This window comes from Uloborus diversus, chromosome 6 (genome assembly GCF_026930045.1).
Source record: "Uloborus diversus isolate 005 chromosome 6, Udiv.v.3.1, whole genome shotgun sequence".
Classification (NCBI taxonomy): domain Eukaryota; kingdom Metazoa; phylum Arthropoda; class Arachnida; order Araneae; family Uloboridae; genus Uloborus; species Uloborus diversus.
In genome coordinates, this window is record NC_072736.1 from 151,941,961 (window position 1) to 151,963,813 (window position 21,853).

The following is a 21,853-nucleotide window of genomic DNA, read 5'->3' on the forward strand; positions in this document are numbered from 1 at the left end:
TACAGTTATTAGAATGACACCAAAAAAATGTAATTAGAAATAACAAATGAGGCAATAAAAAGCAAAGGGATGTAAGTGGCAAAATTAAAAACTTGGAGATAATCAGTGCACATGGTAGGTGAACCTCTCCTCTGTCTTGGAGCAAGAGATGGTACTAGTAGCCTTGGAAACTGCTGCTGTACAGCATGATTTAGAAAAAAAAATGAAAACCTACCTAGGATGTTATCTATAAACGCGTTTTACTCAAAACTTGAAAAGTTCCACATACATCTCTTTGCTTCTCACTGCCTCAAATGACTTTTTTATGATGTTTTAGAAAATAAAAAATGAAATTTTTGATAATATATTGCTTTTTATTTTCCTTGAATATATAATTTTGAATTTTTTTTCAGTTTTTCGAATAATTAAGACTGAATAATCTTGCTAAAAATTTTAATTAGTGTTAAAAATTCTTTTTATCACAGCAGTACCATCATAGCCTGATGCATGCACTTGAACATTATTTGTACACTTTTCCACTTTGTCACAGGTCATTTAGTATCTTTTTTCGTCAGCCATTGCACTATGATAGCAAAAAACAAATATTTTATGACCATTGCATATGTCTTACATTTGATCTGAGAAAACAATTGCATGTGAAAAAGAAACATGTATTTTAAAATTTACAAACGCAAGAAAAATTAAGTAACAAAACTCCCTTAATTGTAAAAAAAACCTTGGGAAAAAAAACAATCAATCCAAGCAGTAACTGTTCAAACTCACAGACCTCCTCAATGTTTGAGAACATACAGAAAAAGAAAGTGGCGCAGTTATTCATGATTTGATGAAACCGCACGCCAGAACAAGCTTGCCTGAATTTCTGGTCTTAGGTCATAATGATAAAAAATAAAAAATTTCCAAATATTTCACATATCCGGGAATGATGAGCGGAATTTCAAAGAAAAAAATGAAAAAGAAGATAGAGTTCCAAATTGTTCTAATTTTGAATTAACCCAACATCTAACACCCAGCCACTGGTATTAATTTAAATTTTGATATTTTGAATCAAAATTTTCTTTTTCGGAATCATGAATTCTGATATGACCTTGCTCGTTGGGTTTCTTGTTTCTACTAATGGCTCCTATCGCAATAATTGCGAAAAATTCGCAGTATAATTTGAATTCACATGTCAAAGATTAAATTAATGTCAAGGACTGGTTGATTAGGATATGGATACTGGATGATGTTTGTGTCTAAAAAGGATTGTGTTATAGATAGGGTCGGGTATAAATAAAGTTAATCACGGGGGACATGGACGAAACCACCCTGGAGGAGGTATCGTTCGCTGAGGACGGTGGACAGTGCTGATTGCAGAGGCTCAAGACCACAGTAGCTTGTATAATGCACATTCTTTACTAATAATAAAGCTCAAAGTTTGTCTGGATATCTGGATATCTGTCGGGATATCTGTCCAAATCTATGTCGGGATGTCTCTTTGTTACGCGCATAGCGCCTACACCGTTCTGCCGATTTTCACGAAATTTGGCACAGAATTAGTTTGTGGCATCGGGGTGTGCACCTTGAAGAGATTTTTCGTAATTTCTCTTCTTCTATTCCCATTTTAAGAACATTTCATCGAGCAAATTATCATACCGTGGAAGAGTAAATTACATTACCAAATTGTAATAACGTGGGGTCGTCACATGGGCGAGCAAACGAACATAGCAACTTGGCAAGAAATTCATCGTCCATTATTTGTAATATACAGGCGAACCAAATGACCTTTTAATTTTCTACTACGGGCAAAGCCGTGCGGGTACCGCTAGCGGCACTGCGGTCAAGTGAGATCAATAAGCAATTCTTCATGACTTTAAAAACCTATATGTTTTCTTAAGTTTAATAAATTGTTTTCATTAATGTCATCTTTATTTAGTGTTTCAGAAAAATCCTTTATTCCAAGCTACGTAGTTTTAGTTTTTCTGTTCTCTGTATATAAATAGTGTCCGGTACAACAACCTCCCATATTTGGAGATAGCGCTGTGGACTGGGACTGCGGTGGGGGAAATGGTATCGATATATAGCAGAATACGTGCCATTCTCAGTAGTAGCAATGGCATGGTTCGGTAAACATGTTGCGGAGCCGTACATTCTTAATGGTGTTTTTTCCTTACTACTCTGCAAGGAGATCGCGTTCCGTTCCAACTTGGACGCCATAATCATGATTATCGTGTTTCTTATAGAAAACACGAACATGTTTCGGTATCAAACTCTATAGCCACAGGTACTGTACACAAAAACGCCTGACCGACCTGAGAAGGTTACAAGGGTGAAAAATAAGGCGTATGTGAAAGTGTTCATCCAAGATTCTAAGCTTTAAGCATATAAACATGTAGCTGCGAAGGGACTTCCTCATATAAATCTAAGAAAAATCTTTCACAGTGATCTTTACAACCGGGATAGCTTTTCTAGTCGAACAAGATTATTTTGGCCAACTTTAAGTCGAATGCGAAAGTTCTTGCAGATGATGAACTCTTGCAGAGTTCATTATCGGATAGTTTTCATCGCACAGTTTGAAAGACATCTCAGTTACAATAGAGGACACCTGACTCCTGGTCAGGTTTTGTCTATTCCAGACTGATGAATTCATAGCAAGGACGAAACTAGTCAATGGATGTCATAATCGAGCTGTCGGTACATTACATGTTGCTAAAACTTAGTCCTTGTTTGAGGAAAGTAACTAACTACATATATTCAATAAGTTACCGCCTTATAGCCAGGGTTAAAGCAGAAATACATGAAATACACCGCCAGCTCAGTCAATTCCAGCTGAGGACTGCAGTTTCGTGCTTATTACCATTTACCAGCCCGGCATAGGAAGTGAATAAGCTGGAGGTGGAATGCCTTGCCTTAAATCTTCGAATTGAGCCGAACCATTGCTTCGGTCATTCGTCTGGTCAATGCTAAATCTATATTAGCTACCAGTTTGTTTTTCACTCTTGGCTTAATTAAGAGGTTTTCTGCGAAGTTCGATGAGCGAACTCGTTAATCATACTATAGAAATGATCCTATGAAGTATGCTCTTTCCTTAAGAGGTTTTCCACCTCCAGCTCATTCACTTCCTGTGCCGGGCTGATGAGTGCTAATAAGCACGAAACTGCAGTCTTCAGCTGGAATTGACTGAGTTGGCGGTGTATTTCATGAACTAACTACATAATTTATTGAGTAGTAAAGAAAAAAAATAGCATTACAAATACGATCATTTACAAGTCATGACGATATTCACCGCACCGTGCCATTCCTACATCTGAAAATTGCCCGTTCACCACTGTATTTACACCACAACTCATACAACACCCTCTCTAAACACGGAAAGTTGACATGCCACCCCCTGTTTATACATTAACAATTACATGTGCGCTTGTGTGAGTAACACATTTTGTATGTGTGTGTGCTAAAAAACGCTAAGGTTGATACTTTCAACATGGTATACATTTTATATTATCAGCAGAAATAATGGGTTTGATAAAAATTGCTCCGGATTGTTATAAAATTTCCCTCAATTTCGAAGGAAAAGTTGATATGTTGGGAAATATCCGAAAGATGTCCGCAAGAGACGTCAACACAATCGATATGAAATCGATAAAATAGCTTAGGTTTCACATTTGGTGAATTTTCGACATTTCTGATCGAAAGAATAATTCATATAAGATTTTCTCCTGCTACATTGGATAAGGTTATTTTCAAATAAATACATAAATCTGAAAAACTATTGGTTCTCGACCGGTTGATTTTATTGTGTTTCTTTTATTTCTATTTTGAAACGAAAACTGATAGAATACAGACGTATTTTGTCAATTTTAGCTCACTTTGCATAAGGTTGCACATGTCTATGTCTCTATTTTATACCAGGGCAGTTACAAGAGCCGAAAATATTGTATTTCTCTTTTATGCAGCTTAGTTATAGTCATTCCAGGTAACTTTGAGTCAGATTTTGCATTTTAAACAGCAAAATCGTAGTTTTTTTAGCTTTGTTGTATTAGTAGGTTTGAAAAGAAAAAAAAAGTTCCTAAGCTATTGAATAGTTATCCAAAATTACTAAATAATAACTAATATTAAATAAATACAAAACTAATTATCGTGAAAGCTCGTTACAACAAACTGTGTTCGTTGTAACGAGAATTTCGTTGTAATTAAATGTAAGCAATCTAATTGAAAATAAATCGGGACTGAGAAGTTATTCCGTTGAAATGAATATTTCGCTCTATTGGTATTCTCTGTAACAAGATTTAACTGCTTTAGCCTAGTTCATCTCTATCTTTCCGTTAAAAGTCAGAATTAACAACGTCAGAAATAGGACTAATTTAATAATTGTAGCACAAATTTCTGCAGAAAAAAGTTTCTAAATGTTTAAAACTGCTCTACTTGTACTCCACAATATTTTATTTATGATGTAAGAAGAGAACTTTCAACAAAAGTCTAAAATCTGAAGAATTTTTCAAAATTCTTCAGATTTATTAAATGATGAAATGAGCTAAATACTTAAAACTTTTTTCCTCTGTAAAATAAGGAGTCTAAAACTTATTTCATAAATTTTCCTGAATAACGCAGGACAAGGCTTTCTATTTTATGCATTTACTTATTTATTTAATTCAAATGTACTAAAACTTTGAAGTGCGAAAAGATAACCGAAAATATAACTAAAACATTATATAATTAGATACAAAATTTCTTATGTGTCGTGTAGTTGTTTGATTTACATTCAACAAATACAATAGTCTTGCATTATACACATCATTAGACACCTTAAACAAAATAAATTGATTATTCAATACAAACACCGATTATTCTAGAACATTACGCAAAACATATCACACCACTCTAAGCTGAGGAGGGGGGGGGGGTAAGAAGAATAAATCGGTTTCTGCTATCAACTGCAGGCTTGAACTTCAGAAAACGTTTACACAAGTATGACAAATGCTCGAATCTCGCCTTTAAGACGCCCATCCTAAATCAGGGATTCTATGGTTTCAATATCTGTTCGAGTAGCATCGCAGGGCTCCCCATTTGCGAGTACTGTGTGGGACGATTTGAATTCGGTTTGGAAGGTCCATTCAATCATTCGGATGGAAATTATTGATTTCATTAATTCAGCGCCAGCTCGGAGGACGCAAACGTCTTAAACACAAAGCCGGTGCATGTAATTGCGCCGAGGAAATGCATTAATGATATTTTCAGTAGTTCTGATGATAATGGCTAGAAAATCTAAGCAAATCTGCTTTTAAATAACGCTAAAAAATGTTTTTTTTTATCCCACATTAATTCATTTCAGTTAAACCTAGAAACATAATTTAAGATCTAAAAGCCCTTAACGTTCGATATTTATGCAGCTAGTACCCGTTTAAACTGCAATACCTGATTTTTCACTACCGTTAGGCCTAAATACATACTTAAAAGTGCAAAAAGGATCAAAATATGATAGAGTTAAGATATTGTAAGTTGGAATAGAAAAATAAATCGGTGAAAAGATACCAAATCTAAACTTTTATATGTTTCCTAGGTTTCCTAAATTGCATTAGAGAAATTACAACCATGAAAATACAATTCGAAAGCAAAACATTTCACATTTGTTTACCCCCCCCCCCCCAAAAAAAAACATAAAACTCAGCATTTTGTGACCTATACCTATTTACACGCTTGTTCATTTACATCTGTTAGGTTGATACAGGATGTCCGGAAAACTGACTGTTTTCAAAAATTTATAAAATTAAAACGGTTAATGATAAAAAAATTATTTCTTGTGGTGGAGCATATTTTTTTTTCCCTCAGAGTTCCAAATTTTAGTTCAAATTTTTTTCAATAGATGACGCTGCAGATAGTAAACCTGCAAGTCAAAAACGAAAAATTGAAATTCACCGATTTTTCCTTCGATTGCGACATGTGATTGCAGCCTACGACGGTCGACATTTTGAAAAATAATATGTAATTTTGTTCATTAAAAACATTTTTCAGAAATTATGCTGTATTGTTAAATCTTTGATTCACGCTCTTACTATCAGCAGCTTCATCTATTAGAAAAGTTTTGAACTAAAATTTGCTACTTTGAAGGGGGAAAATTTACGGCCCGCCACCTGCATTTGCTGCAAGAATTGTATTTTTATCAATAACCGTTTTCCTGTAATATATTTTCAGGACAACCTGTATATAACTTTATGGTATTTCTTGGACAATATATATATATAAGATAATATATATATATATATATATATATATAAGATTTATATATATATATATATATATAAAGATTTATATATATATATATATATATATATATATATATATATATATATATATATATATATATATATATATATATATATATATATATATATATATATATATATATAAGATTTTTCCTCGAAACATTAAAAAAACAAAATTGTTCTAGCCATTCCATTCTAAAATAGTTCACCCATATGAAAACGCACTGAGGTTAAAAATATATAAAAATAATTTCATACAAGAAAGTGTAATATATTCAGAGCTAAACTCCCTCTTCATAGAAAGGAGTTTTTTCCTACTATCCTATAAAGGAGCTTCCTAGCTCCAGTGGGGCGCTTTTACGCCCTGTCGCTCCGAATCCGAGGGGCGACGCTTCACTGGTTTGTTTGCTGCATTTCTCGCCACTCCACTTTCGCTTAGGGCTGAGGCAGGTAAAAAAGGAGTTGGGCAAAAGTACGGATGAAGCTTCAGATATTTGAACTTCTTGTATCGACTACATGAAGGCTTCTATGAATATGACCCTTGAGTTCTTCTTTCCCGGGTGATTTCAAAGATAAATATCGTATTTTCATATTCAATATAGCTAGGAAGCTTCTGATATATATTATATATATATATATATATATATATATATATATATATATATATATATATATATATATATATATATATATATATATATATATATATATATATATATATATATATATATAATTCTTATCACTAGGTGATGAAAATAGACCGCGGATGGAATTAATTTGTGCAATTTATGGAAAATATCAGGGAAATTAGACATGCATACTTTAAAAGTCGAAATATCTGTACAACAATTTTACCACGTTGACTTTAGGAAGCTTCTGATACATACTTTTTTATTCTTATCACTAGATGATGCAAATAGACTAAAGATGGGATGTGTTTGTGCAATTTATTGAAAATATCAGAGAAATTAGACAAGAGAATATTTTTAAAGTCGAAAGATCTGTACAATATTGTTACCACGTTGGCTTTAGGAAGCTTCTAATATTTTTTTTTCTTATCACTAGATGATGAAAATAGCCCAGAAGCGGGATAAATGTGTGCAATTTATTGAAAATATCAGGGAAATTAGACGAAAGCATATAAGTCGAAATATTTGTACATTTTTACCGCGTTGGTTTTAGGAAGCTTCTGATATATAGGGGAAGCTGCTGTACCCACGGACGGTTGTACCTACGGACGTTGGTCGGAAAATTCCGGGTATAGTCGAGAGAGATCCTAATTGGGGTTCAACGTGTGTGTCAGAGCCCTCTCCATTACCCCAGAAAGTTTCAACGCCATCAAACGAACATTTAAGATTCTATCACATTTTTTCGGTTTTAGTAGGATCTAAGTATAAAAAAATGAGCAATTTCTTTTTTTTTTCGTCCCTCGTGGATTGTATTATTTATTCTTGTTGTAGGTATCATGATTCCCTATATTTTGAAGATTTTGAGTCTGATTTTTAATGCTCTAAAACTGTGGTCTTGTTGACGTGACTGCTTTGCAAAACCAAAATGGCATACCTTTGTACCCAAGGACACACAACCATGTGCACCCACGGACAGCAATTTTTAGTCTCTTTGGGTCACACCTGAGTCTTCTTACAATGTGAAGTATGTAAGCGATTTCCATAAACTTTCTGATTGGTTCGGCTTACCTTTCTATAATCTATATTCGGCCCACGTGATTTCAAAGATAAATATCGTATTTTCATATTCAATATTGCCAGAAAGCTTCTGGTATATATATTTTTTTATTCTTATCACTAGATGATGAAAATATACAGGAGATGAGATAAGTTTATGCAATTTATTGAAAATATCAGGGAAATTAGACGATAGCATACTTTTAAAGTCGAAATATCTGTACAGCATTTTTACCACGTTGGCTTCAGGAAACTTCTGGTACATATATTTTTTTATTCTTATCTCTAGATGATGCAAATAGAATGGAGATGGGATAAATTTGTGCAATTTATTATATATATCAGGGAAATTAGACGAGAGCATATTTTTAATGTCGAAATATCTGTACAACATCGTTACCACGTTGGCTTTAGGAAGATTCTGATATATATATTTTTTTATTCTTATCGCTATATGATGAAAATAGACACCAGATGGGATAAATTTATGCAAGTTATTGAAAATATCAGGGAAATAAGACGAGAGCATATTTTTTAAAGACGACATATCTGTACAATATTTTACCACGTTGACTTTCGTTCCGATTGCTTCATTCTCTAAATTTAAATTATTTTACTGCACCGTACTTTAAAAACTTAAAAAATTGCTTCATATCAATAGTTTTTTGAGCAATCAAAATTGTTTATTGATCTCTCTTCCGCTTCTGTTTGGTGTACGTAGCGATTTCTTTTATCTTTATGATTGGTTCGGCTGGTCACTACTGAATATCTACTCCAGAAAACTTTACGCAATCTTTATTTTATGCCAAAATTCATCAGAAATTAAGCGTTGAGGAAATTCTGAACATTAATTTTTTTACACAAAAAATAAATTAATTAATTTATTAAATATAATTAAATTTTAAAAGGAAAATATATTTTAAGACAAAAAATGATTTCGGAAAAAATATCCCAACTGACAAAGACACACACACACACAAAAAAAGATCTTTAATATCGTTTCACGGTATAACAATCCAAAAATGTATAAAAACTCAAAAAATTTACAAAATTTTGATTTCTCAATGCTACCAAGTTTAATTAAAATGTCTCAATTAATTCTGCAGTTTTTTTTCCAATGAAATCACACATTTGTAACAAAAAGTATCGAAGATAATACCGTTTATTTCCTTTTTACAAAAGCACAAACCACACAAGCAGAAGTCAGAAGTCATACCAGCGTTATAATTTACAGCGAAGAATGTTTTTTTTATTGTTGTTAATTTAGGGAATGGTAACAGTATTTAATTTCAGATTGAAAAAACATTCTGAGCATGTGAACAATATAAACAAAAAAATTATGCTTAACTGTAAATTTTAGGAATGATAATTACTCGACTGCAATTCTTTGCTGAAAAAAATTTCAAAAACTTTAATTCGTCAGAAACGAATTGAAGTGTTTTTTAAAATCTTTATTGGAGCTTAATGTGAATTGCTTTTTGATGATGCGAATTTATTTGTGAAGTAAAGATGCTTAGACGAAAATATTGTAGGTAAAATTAAAACCATTTCTTTTTGGTTAGTCTAACTCGGTTGTAACGAGCCCTGATTTAACGAGAACCCGGATTTAGTGAAGAAATCAGAAATAATTGGTTGCCACAATGTTAAGTCTACGGAAGCAAAAATCGCTTTTTCGAGCGAACCCCGATAAAAGCGAGCAATATCTCGTGATCTTTCTTTACTAATAATAAAGCTGAAAGTTTCTCTGTCCGGATCTATCTCTGACAGGATCTCCGTGATGCGCATAGCGCCTAGGCCGTTCGGCAGATTTTCATGAAATTTGGCACAGAATTAGTTTGTAGCGTAGGGGTGTGCACCTCGAAGCGATTTTTCGAAAATTCGATTTTCGTTCTTTCTCTATTCCAATTTTAAGAACATTTTCCCGAGCAAAATTATCATAACGTGGACGAGTAAATTACCAAGTTATCATAACGTGGAACCGTAACATGGGCAAGCCAAATGGCGAGAAATTCACCATATATTATTTGTAAATATACAGGCGAACTAAAAGACCTTTTAATTTTCTACTACGGGCAAAGCCGTGCGGGTACCACTAGTTTATAATATTTCGATTGATTACCAACTCAGCTTGTCCATTTTCGGCAAATTTTCTTTAGAATTCTGAAGTCAACCGGAGGTTAGTAATCTTTACTAATAATAAAGCTCAAAGTCTGGATGTCTGGTTATCTCTCTCTGTCTGTCAGGATCTCTGCCTGTCTATCAGGATCTCTGTGACGCGCATAGCGCTTAGACAGTTCGGCCAATTTTCATGAAATTTGGTACAAAATTATTTTGTAGCATGGGCGTGTGCACCTCGAGGCGATTTTTCGAAAATTCGATTTTGTTCTTTTTATATTCCAATTTTAAGAAAATTTTCCCGAGCAACAACGTGGACGAATAAATTACGGAAAATCATAACGTGGAACCGTAACATGGGCAAGAAAAAGAATATAGCAAATAGGCGAGGAATTCATCATCCATTATTTGTCAATATAGAGGCGAACCAAATGACCTTTTAATTTTCTACTTCGGGCAAAGCCGTGCCGGCACCACTAGTAAATCATAAATCCTGAGAACGAGCGATGGCAAAACTTTTTTTTTTTTTTTAAATATGTATGTGTTTTTTGTATGTTCCTCAAAAGCAATGACAGAAAAATGATACACTCAGACAGTTCAGAGCAAATTAACGAACTTCTTATGAACTGTATGTTGATTTAAAAAAAGAAGAAAAAATGGCAACTATGATGAATTTTTATGATTCTTTTCACGAACTCGTTTTTACAAGCACTCGGTTTTAACAAGCAAAAAGCGCGGGTTCTTTGTGCTCGTTGTAAACGAGGTCGACTGTATTAACAAAAAAATAATTTAAGCAGAATCAAAAATAAACTATTATTAGTAACTAGCTGTACCCGCACGGCTTTGCCCGTAGTAGAAAATTAAAAGGTCTTTTGGTTCGCCTGTATATTTACAAATAATGTATGGTGAATTTCTCGCCAATTAGCTTTCCCATGTTACGGTTCCACGTTATGATAACTTGGTAATTTACTCGTCCATCTTATGATAATTTTGCTCGAGAAATTGTTCTTAACATTAGAATAGAAAAAGAACAAAATCGAATTTCCGAAAAAATCGTTTCGAGGTGCACATCCTCACGCTACAAACTGATTTTGTGCCAAATTTCGTGAAAATCGGCCGAACGGTCTAGGCGCTATGCTCGTCAAAGAGATCCAGACATCCAGACAGAGAGACTTTCAGCTTTATTATTAGTAAAAACGATTCGTGACAAGAAAAATAAGTGCTCGAAAGCAAAAGATAAAATAAATTTCCTCCAATACAAATTTATTCCCGAATTTTCACTCTTAAACTCTAAACCTTTTTTTAGATTTTGTATTACATTTTTCCACAAGATTCTCTCTCTTTTTTTTTTCGTCTGGGGACTTTTGTCCTAGACTAAGAGTTATATTTCTCACAACAAACTTAATAATCTTTATTACCTCATAAATAAGATAATCTGCTACACATATGTGCATTTTAACGTCAAATGTGTACCAATGTGTAACAACATTTGCGGTGAAGTTTGTTAAAAGAATAATAAACTTGATGGAAATATTAGTTCGAAGTGAGCAATTTTACACAGGAAATGTTTTTTTTTAATCATTTACTTAGTTAGAGTATTTTATTTCTACTTTGAGCTCTACTGTAACTCAAATTTTCAGTAAAAACGGTTATGATAGTAAGCAGCGGTATATTTAGGAGGGAAGGTCCTTCGCCAAAACATCTAGTTTGTTACGGTGAAAATGATGCAAATTTAACATGAATTAATTTCAAACCATTTTTAAAAAGTCAACCTTTTAAATTGAAGCTGCCCTTTTTCGGGCTGTGAAAAATACATTAATTGTGACAGCTTCATTATAAAAACGCTCTATTTCCCCATTATTTAATGAGTAAAAAGTAAAATCTAGATGCTGCAGTTGTGGGGAGGGACGTGGGGAATTTCTTTTGGGCGAAATATTGGCTTCTTATTGCTAAAATAATGAAAGTGTACTGTTTTTTTTTTTTTTATGAGTTGCCCAAATTCCTTTCAAGTACAGCACTAGTCGTGGCACATCGTCGCTAATCTACTATTATTGCCAATATTGTTCTCTAGAAGCATTCCCTACTTTTGAGGCATACCTAGATTTGACGAACATACAACTAAACTTGCAATTCAGAAGTTACAGACATTTTTAAAAATACTATTGAAAGAATACAGCCAGATAAAAATGTCGAATAAGAGGTCCATTTCTGCATACGTCGTCAAAGTTGTATTTGTATTGTATTTTTTTTTTAAATTTATTATTATTGTAGGGGAATATGAGGAAGAGTAAAACAGTTAACATGAATAGATATTTTTTTTAAATTAACAAACTGACAATTTGCATAATGGTACATAAAAAATAATGTGTTTTATAGTCGATCTTCCAATGAAAGATTATTTTTATTTTTTGACACTTAATTTGTACCTTCAAAACTGAATGGAATATTCCCACTTCACCTAAAAACGTATGGTAAATTGATAATTATAATATTTTTCACTCAAATATTTTTCATGACATGTTTCATAAATGTATCAAAAATATGTCTAAAAAAGCTTTGGTTCGTAATTTTCTCGTGAAGCAAATATGTCAATACTATTTTAATTTGTGTATCTCACGGAATGTTCTGTAGATGTTTACAGGTGTGTCTTTATTGCATTAATTGTGTTGTGTATGTTTGGGAGTTTTTTTTTTTTTTTTAAACTTTTCTTAAACCTTTGATTGTTTTTAAATTTCAGAACAAAAGAAGAGAACTATCTTAGCGAACATTTCACAATTAAACATTAAACTTAACAATATTAAAGATAAAAATAAAAATTTTCAAGAATGCAATCTATGCTGAACTTGAATAACTTATTTAAAAAAATATTAGCTCACATTAATAATGTCATAACTTATTTATCTACACGTACGCTGAAAAAAATAAGCGCATTCATTCGCTACTTTTCCCCAGATGTAAAAGCAGATGGTACAAACCCATTTTAATTTGAAGCTTCACAGCAGCATAATTCCGCCATTAATCTTGTGCTCAATCAATTATCCAGCACTAACTTATGCTGAGAATTGTCGAAATAAAATCATCAGAAGATTTATTCCACGCCTTGAAGGTACAGAAAAAAATCATTACTATTATTGCCATTTCAACATCGTATCTTATCAATTATTTAATTTCTTTGATTGTTTTAATCACACTGCATTTAGCGTTAATCTCGCTAATTTATTCAACAAGAAACACTCAGTTCTCGTAAAGATCATATTTGTGGTGTTAATTTTGTATTCAGCATTAAATCAATTGAATCCATGCCTGACAAGAAGAATTAGCCTTTTTTTTCGTTACTCTGCAGGGTAATGGATTAAACATAAAATATTGAATTACCAGTGTTCAGCAGTTTATGACCAAAGTTATTTATGATATTTTGAATAAATCTTTAGCTCAGAAAGGGAAAGGAGGAGATTATATAAAATGTTTAATCCGTGCGTATTTCTGTTTCATTCTCTTTTTTTTATTATTAATTTTTATTTAAGTCGGAAAAATAAATTTAGAGTTAAGGCTCCATTAATTTAAAAAGACCCAGGTGGTTTAAGCAATGCTTAAATTTTCTTTCGTCGCTTTAAATATCTGTTCCGATAGTTATTTCTATTCGCTAAAATTTTGTTCAAAAGATTCAGCAAGATTATGCAAAAAATAATATATTTTGTTTCTGAGTCTCATTGTTTATATTTGCCTCTCTAAGACGCAAATCCAAGTGGGGATCCAGGGGCATTGTGATTATGACCCCCTTTATAAAAGGTGAATGGTAACAACCAAAAATTCCGCTTCGGGGATTTCAGTGTTGCAATATACTGGTTAAATTCACGTTTCGATATAAAAGGAAAACAAGAATCCCATGGAGGTCTCAGTGGCTTTTAGATAGAAACTTCGCTTGTAATGCCGATGGTTGTGGGCTCGATTCCTACCGGTTTCTTCGGTGCTCATTCTTCTACTTCTTGTAATGTCTTATTAGTTGCGAATTTGCCTTGTCGTAAGAGGGCCATCACTATGAAAAGAGCTAAAAGGGGATTTAAAAATACGGAAGTGTTTTACACAGTTCTGCGAGAGGCAAAAAGGTTTCAAAAGAAGTGTGGAAAAGTTCACGTCATTTTACATTGAAATGTAATTTTGTAAAAATTATATTCTCTTAAATAGAATTGCATTCCGGTGAAATTTTTAAACAAGTAGTCACAGAAACTTGATTAATTTGTCCTGTAAAAATATTAGTTCTCGCAATGAAGTACTAAAAAAAAAATTCTATTATAATTAAAACAGTATTAATTGACCTTAATCGGAGGAAATTTTGTATTTAAGATTCCTAATGCAAAAAAAAAAAGAAAAAATGTTAACATTTGTAACAGCAAAAAAAAAAAAAAAAGTTAAGAGTGACAAACACAGTTGATAAGCATCAATGATTTACTTCCTGATAAATATTTTAATGCTAAAACAGCTTCAGAAGAAAATATTAAATAGTGAAATCGAAACAAAACAATGTTTAACTATCTACTACGTGCAAGCCAACCCTCTGTCTTTTATTAACCATGTGACATGCGCAATACCTGCAGTGGCTTTAGTGGCGAAACGATGCAATTTCGGTGCCTAATTATCGCAAAAGTTAATACAAAGGGCACGATCGAGGGGTGGGTTAGGACCCAATCAACACTCAAGGGTCATTTTATTGATTAATTATCGTTCGCGGAGGTGCTTGTTAGGTGTTGGCGAGAAATTAAGAACCTCTAATGATGGGGCAGGAAGACAAAAGTGGGAGTATCAAGTTCCTATTGAGGGTTATCAGTTTCAAGCTGGAAGCATCTTTTATGGAATATATGTAAATTGATGAGTAAAACGCTTCCTCATATAATTCATGAAGTTGAAAATACCCGATTTGTACTAAATACATTAATCCTGAGGCTAATAGCGTTAAGCTTAAAATGCTTTAATCCCTGTCTGAAGCGAGAAACTTTAGGCACTTGATTCTTGAGTCAAGACCAATAACTGAATACCTCTTCAAATGCATTTCGCTGGTGAAATTTTTCAAACACATTTTTAATTACATTTATATTTCATACATAAATTGCAAATTGTTAATTCCGTATTTTTACAAAACGTGCATAAGAAAACGTAGGATTAGTAAAAGTTTTTTATTATTATTTTTTTTTTTTATATTTTCGAGGATTTTATTCTTTTAAAGTATGATGAAATCATTTTGACAGTTCTGAAAACTGACGAAATGTCTGCGTGTTTGTGAACATTTCGGAACAAAATGCATGTAATGGAAAGAAAGTTGGTGCACTCCTGAAGCCTGATAGAAACTGATGCTGAATAGTTTTTGGAGTCAATCGACTCCCAATTGGGTGCCGCAATGAAACAATTTTCTCGTTAAGGTTACTATGGTATATCTACGCCAGGAATTTCGCAAGTTCAAACATAACCCTTATTAAGGTAGGCCTTTATTTAAAGCATTGAAAATCAGAATTCAAAAAATAAATAAATAAATAAAAAGGTCAAAATAAATTTAAAATTGGTATTTTCAAGTTTGTATTTCAAATAATTATGAATTTTAGTGGAAAAGAGGGGGGGGGAGCTTTTTATTTTACTTATGACAATTGCATGTTTATTTCTTTTAAACTCAAAACAAAATAATAATTTTTTCTTTTTTCTCATCCACTTTTATTTCATCCTTAGAAAATATTGTTTCATGGAATTGATAACTGTTCTGACAATTTTCATATATTTCCTTTTCTAAAAATAAAATTATCTCTGCCTAAAAATGTCAATTAGTATTTTCACGTCTTAAAAAGAGCCTTAGCTATATCTCTGTATAAATGAAATTTACTTTTGTTTTGTGTACCTAATTGTAATTAGTTGTCATTTTCGGTTCAAAATCCTTTTGCATAAATATTCCTTAGTAACTACTAATTTTCTTCTCACAAGCAGAAATTCTACTTATATACGTGATCGTTAAGCATTCTATTTGATTCCTTGTTAATAATTTCAATCCCATATATTCCAAATGAATTTTATACATTGCTTATTTATTATCCTCCAATTTTCCCTCCATACTCTGGAAAAATTCAGGCATTCTTTAATTATGAAACGAAGCTATGGATGACGTAAAATTATCGTATGACGTAAAGCTCGTCCATTCGTCCATTAATATTTGTGATCCTTGCAATTGCATTGAAAAAAATCAAAGGCAGTTCTTCTTTTATTTATGTTTTATAAGGTGTTTTTTTTATTTTGGAAGGGTATTAATAAAGTATTTAGGAAGTGAAAATTACAATAGGACGAAGTAAAAACTGATAGCACACGTTTTACAGACTATTCCATATTATTCAATGAGCCTGCTTCTCACTTAGCATTGTATCATCAGTAATGACAAATTATATAGAATAAGAGAAAGACAGCTAAAGCACTCATGGTTTATGTTTGCAAAAGCAAGCTCTGGCAAAAATTCAATTGTTAAAGATAAAAAAGCAAATGCATTCAAAAATGTGCATTTAGGTCTGGCGAATGGACTGGAAATTTAAAATGAGACGAAGTGAAAAAAGTTAGCAGATTCAGTCACTTTTTATGCCATTCTGTATTTCTCAATTGAGGCAGTGAGAAGCAAAGGGATGTAAGTGGACATTTTCAAGTAAAACGCGCTTAAAGATAACGCCCTATGTAGGCTTTCATTGAATTTTTTTTCTAAATCATGCACCACCTACCAGGGCTACTTGTACTATCTGTTGCCCCAAGACAGAAGAGAAATTCACCTACTATTTTTACTGGTTATCTCCAATTTTTTATTTTGCCACTTTCACCCCTTAGCTTCTCACTGCCTCAATCGTACTCATTGAACAGAACAGACTCTTCAACATTCTTCAATTTGTTCGATTCTTACGACGCCACATGCATGAAAAGCAACTTCAGCAATAATAATACAAATAAACAAAGCAAGATCAGCTAAAGTCATGATGGTACAGAAATGTTTGATCAGGAGTAATAAAATAAATGAACTAAACGAAAACTTCAGAGGCCATGATGAAATAAGACTTTAACATCCTCATTTATATAATAGCTAATTCGGTGATCGAGTAACGCTCCGACGTCATTAGGTACGAAACTTTTGCCATAGCATGATACTTTTATAATATTGGTTTTTTTTTGGTAATATTTGACATGCAGGGAAATGCTTTATTTTGACAAGGTTGAACTGAATCCGGTAACTTAACTGTTTTAATGGTAAGACTAATGTTAGAAAAGAAAAAGTAATCAACAATGAACTATATCTACTGGAGTTTAAGGTTAATCAAATGGAGTTCAGGGAGAAAAATTCCACTCTCAAAATTTATACCAAACAGGCCGTTGTCAAATGTAGAAGCCATTTTCACCCGTCATACCTTGACGTGCGATTTTCTAGTGAATAATAATAACTTAGAAAAACTAAGCAAACACAGTTTTTTGATGATGATACAAAATGAATAGAAACAGTAATCCTCCATTGGCTATACTAAGAGAAAACATTTGACGTTACAGAATTGCAGAAACAAGCTTAGACAAAAGGAATAGTTCTTATCCCAAGATTAAAGACAGAAAAAAAATGCATTGAAAAATTTACGCTTAGGCGGGGCTAATGGACTTGATGTAAGACATCAAGTCTATAAACTTACCAGGGAAATTTAAATGAGACGAAGTGAAAAATAGTAAGCAGATTCAGTCGCTTTATAGGCCATTCCGTATTCTTCAATGGTGCATAAAAAGTCGGCGGAGATCACAATTTTCGCGCTACCCTATTTCATTTCCTTCTGCAACACCCCTTTAAACCTAAAGATATACAAGCAGCCGAAAACGAGCCAGCGATAACATCATGTGTAATACAACGTCGTAAAAAAGCGTCTTTAGTCCACATCGTAGACGAGATTGGTTGGAGCGAAGTTGACTATGGTTTTATCAGACTCTTGGCATATAAAGTAGGATTAAATAAAAGCTGCAAAGGAGAACAGATATCGGGATGGAGAAATATTATTTTAAGGGAGGCGTAAAAGAAAGGAGTACGTGAGATAGAAGAAGTTATTAAGTGTCTGAATGGTTTCTGACCTGTTTATCAAGTTTATCTAATTTATTGTTGGATACCCTAATCAAATGGAAATATTGTGAAAGAACTAGTAAGCCCTCACAGTTCCCTCAGTACCCAAGAAGGAATTGTTGCTTCTAATGGGATGTATGTAAATAAAACTAGAACGAATAGTTGGTTCTGGATTGTACAACTCATTGTAGGTTTGAACATTGTGGGTTCAACACTTGAAGCGTTTGGGATCCAAAACTATATCAATTAACTTTTTAAAATTTTACAGTAGGCACAAAATCCATTTCAAGGATTAAGATGTTAATCTCAGAAAACCAGTTGATAACAGCTGTCTCGTCCTGATAGAGCTTGATGTGTTTCAAATCGCTTTGAGGTGTAACAGTATCAAAAAAAAAAAAAAAAAAAAAAAAAAAGAAGAAGAACCAAATAAAGATTTAAAAAAACTCAATGTTCAGTGATTGAGCTGGTTTTGGTACTAAAAGCTTGACAAGAACTTTAAAAAACATTTGAAAAATTAAGTCATTTTATTTCAATTATAAGGTCTACGTCTAATGAGAAAATGTTACAATGATACTCTTTTAGCAGAAAACAGTAACCAGAAGTATTGAATTAAGATGAGATTGTGAGTTAAACCTGTAAAATGAGACATGCCCAATGGAAATCCACAAGAAAGAAGGGAAAAGCAATCTCTCACAGAAACAAACGCTTCTGCTCAACAAGAAAGAAATACCTCTTCATACAGAAAACAAAATGTTCCGGAAGTTTTAACAGTTTTGGAAATCTGGTTGACTTATCGCAAAACCAAGAAGTGTTGGATACAGTTAAGAAAACCTATCAGAACTGTGCACTCTCTCTTTAAAACCATGCGAAGATTTACCATAACTGATAGCAAAATCTATGCATTCAGAGAGATGTATTTAGGCAAGTAAGTACTTTAAACTAAGTTTTCACTAGTATGATGTGTATAAGATTGCCTCTGAGCTCTAAGAACGTAATAAAGAATTAGAGTCCTTTATTATAGTTACACCATTAAAAATAATATTTTTGCTTTTATTCGATAACAATCATCCTGATGGAACGTTTGATAGGGAGTTCACTAAAACGTTATGAAAGACCGCCGCTGAGAAACTAATTGTGATGAATCTTTTACAACATCGTCAGCCTTCTCCAAAAGCTTCATCATGATCATGTATCCAGGCTGAATTTACTTTGAATTTTGTTCAGTTCAAGAGCCTACTTATTAAGCGTTCGTCTGCCGTTTAACTACCTCTTACGAACTTAGATCGATTGCCCAAATAGCTTATTGTCTGTCGACAGAAAACTTTCCCTTGATTAAATTCATGTGAAAATGCGTATTAGCTATAATACTCGGTTACACTAAACCAAATGTTTCCAAGCTGATGAAGATTGCCCAGAACCGGGTGGTTTTTCACTGCGAGAGGGAACTAAATAGGCAAGGAATTACAAATTTAAAAAAAAAATGTTTTAAAGCGAGAGCTTTCTCTTCACATCCCGGTTAAATTAAATCGTCATTTTTTTAAAATTGTCTATGTTTTTTATTCCCCCATACTCCATAAAATATGTAATATAATTAATTTCATAAAAAATGTTCTTTGTTTTTTAAAAGTACGTCAATAATCATAGTTAATTATTTCTCTTAAAATAGTTCAGTTCGTCATGTAAAATATTTTTAAAAACTATAAAAAGATACTTTTATTATTTATTTATTTATTTATTTTTAAGTTTAAAAGCGATTCGATACAATTGCTTCATATTGCATATATTTCCTTTCAAATTAAATTTAGACACATATTTTCAAAAAATATAGATGTTAACTAGAGCCAACTTATAGTTATTTTTGAAGGAAGGGGACGGATAGATATTAGTCAACCTCTTTTGAAAATGAACACTTAAAATGTTTTGAGCGAAACTAAGGAATGATTATTCTATTACTAAGCTTAGTTATTAGTTTTTCATTAATTGACACAAGTAAATTTTCGCAGCATACTGTTATCAGATATGTGGAAAATAACCAATAGAAAAAGAACGGTGTTTAGGCTTGTTTAATACACACTACCATGAGTTCTGATACTGAATTTTTGAAGTAAACATGTTGAAAATGAGAAGTCAAACTCAGTTAATGAGAGAGCTTTTGCGCTATGAATTCGAGTTAGTCCATGACGCCGCGGAGGCAACACTAAACCTGCTGTGATGAAGGTAAAGGCTTGTCTAACCACGTCACAGCAACAAGATGATTATGACATTATTATTAATTATTCTGATGGTTATGACTATCTTCATAATTTCCGTAATAAAATGTTGTTATTGCCGTCGTAACCAAGAACCAGCTCAAAATATGGCTCTTGACAGTGCAATATGATAGTCTGTACGTTGAATGCTTCGTTTCTAAAACTAACAATGCATTATCAAAGAAGAAAACCAAGTAAATTAATTGCAAAACGTATGACTCATCCTAGTACATTTTTTGTGGAAAAAGAGAGAGAGACTTGTGTGTGTGTGAACGAAAGTTTTTTCATTAAAAATTGGCCTTGCATTTTCATATATTCAGGACACAAACAAGTAAACAAAATATCAGCTATTGTACTTAAAATATAGTTTTTTCCACTATTTTTAATATAAATTAGTTCATTAATTTGTGAAAATTAATTTTGTTATTTAGATACTTATTTGGGTTTGTCAAATACAAATTTAAAATAATAATTTCTATTGCGATAAAACCTTTTTAATCAATATATACAATTGATTAAAAAATTATTGCTCTTGGAAGAATTGCTTGAATTCGACTTGAGAACATCCATCTTGTTTAAATAAAAGCAAACATAAATAACATACATTTCATATTCAAATAAGGAAAAATAAAAGACATGTTCAAGTTAAAATCATTTAATTGAATCATATAACCATATTAAGAGATTATGAAACTCCAAGTGACCATCAGTGGAATAAAATTCCAATCCTCATAAATATGTGCCCTCATAATAATATTCTTTTCTTCCGTATTTATAACAAAATATTACGAAGAATTACGCAGACGAGGTATTCCCAGGACAATCCCACTGTCTGAACTTGTCCAGAAGAGACCCGCCCCATCACTAAAAACGTGAACTACACGCCCAACTCTCACTATGTGAACGAAAAGGTTTTATCCCAACAAAGAAGGACAATAGTGGTATAAGGACAAAATGCATTTGTGGTCCGTTTTAGCTCTGATATTAAGTGCCTCATTTTCAGAAATGTTAAACATATATCGAAGGAATTGTTACTTTTATTAACATTATTTTAAGTGCGAAGGTACTGTAAATTTGCCGTGCACGCATACGGTTTTTCTTTCTTATGTTTAATACAAAGGGCTCGAAATGTCTTCGACACATTTGAAAAATTCCAAGCAAAGGGACACATTTCTGTATAAATATGCTGTTTGCGTTATAATACTTCATAGGTCAAATATTTTTTGTGGCACTGTAAAGAAAACGAAATAAAGAAAAATAATAAAATCATAGCAATAAGTAATCTCTGTATCATTACAATATGAATGTTTTTCTTACTGTGACGATACAAGCCTTCAAAAAAACTTACTTATACTTACTTACTTATACTTTACTTTACTTTTCTATAAATTTTTGAAATGTGTCGAAGACTTTTCGGACATCCTATATATTTTTAAAGTAATGCTGATATCTGATAATTACTTT

The 21,853-nt window shown here is 32.5% G+C and overlaps 1 protein-coding gene and 1 pseudogene across 1 annotated transcript in view; both read right to left on the minus strand.

The window, feature by feature from the left end:
• The window catches only part of LOC129225151 (semaphorin-1A-like), a 694,730-nt gene that overhangs the window by 208,146 nt on the left and 464,731 nt on the right, over nucleotides 1-21,853 (minus strand). The gene's annotated exons all lie outside the window — the stretch shown is intronic.
• Nucleotides 2,957-3,061, minus strand: LOC129225325 (small nucleolar RNA U3; annotated as a pseudogene).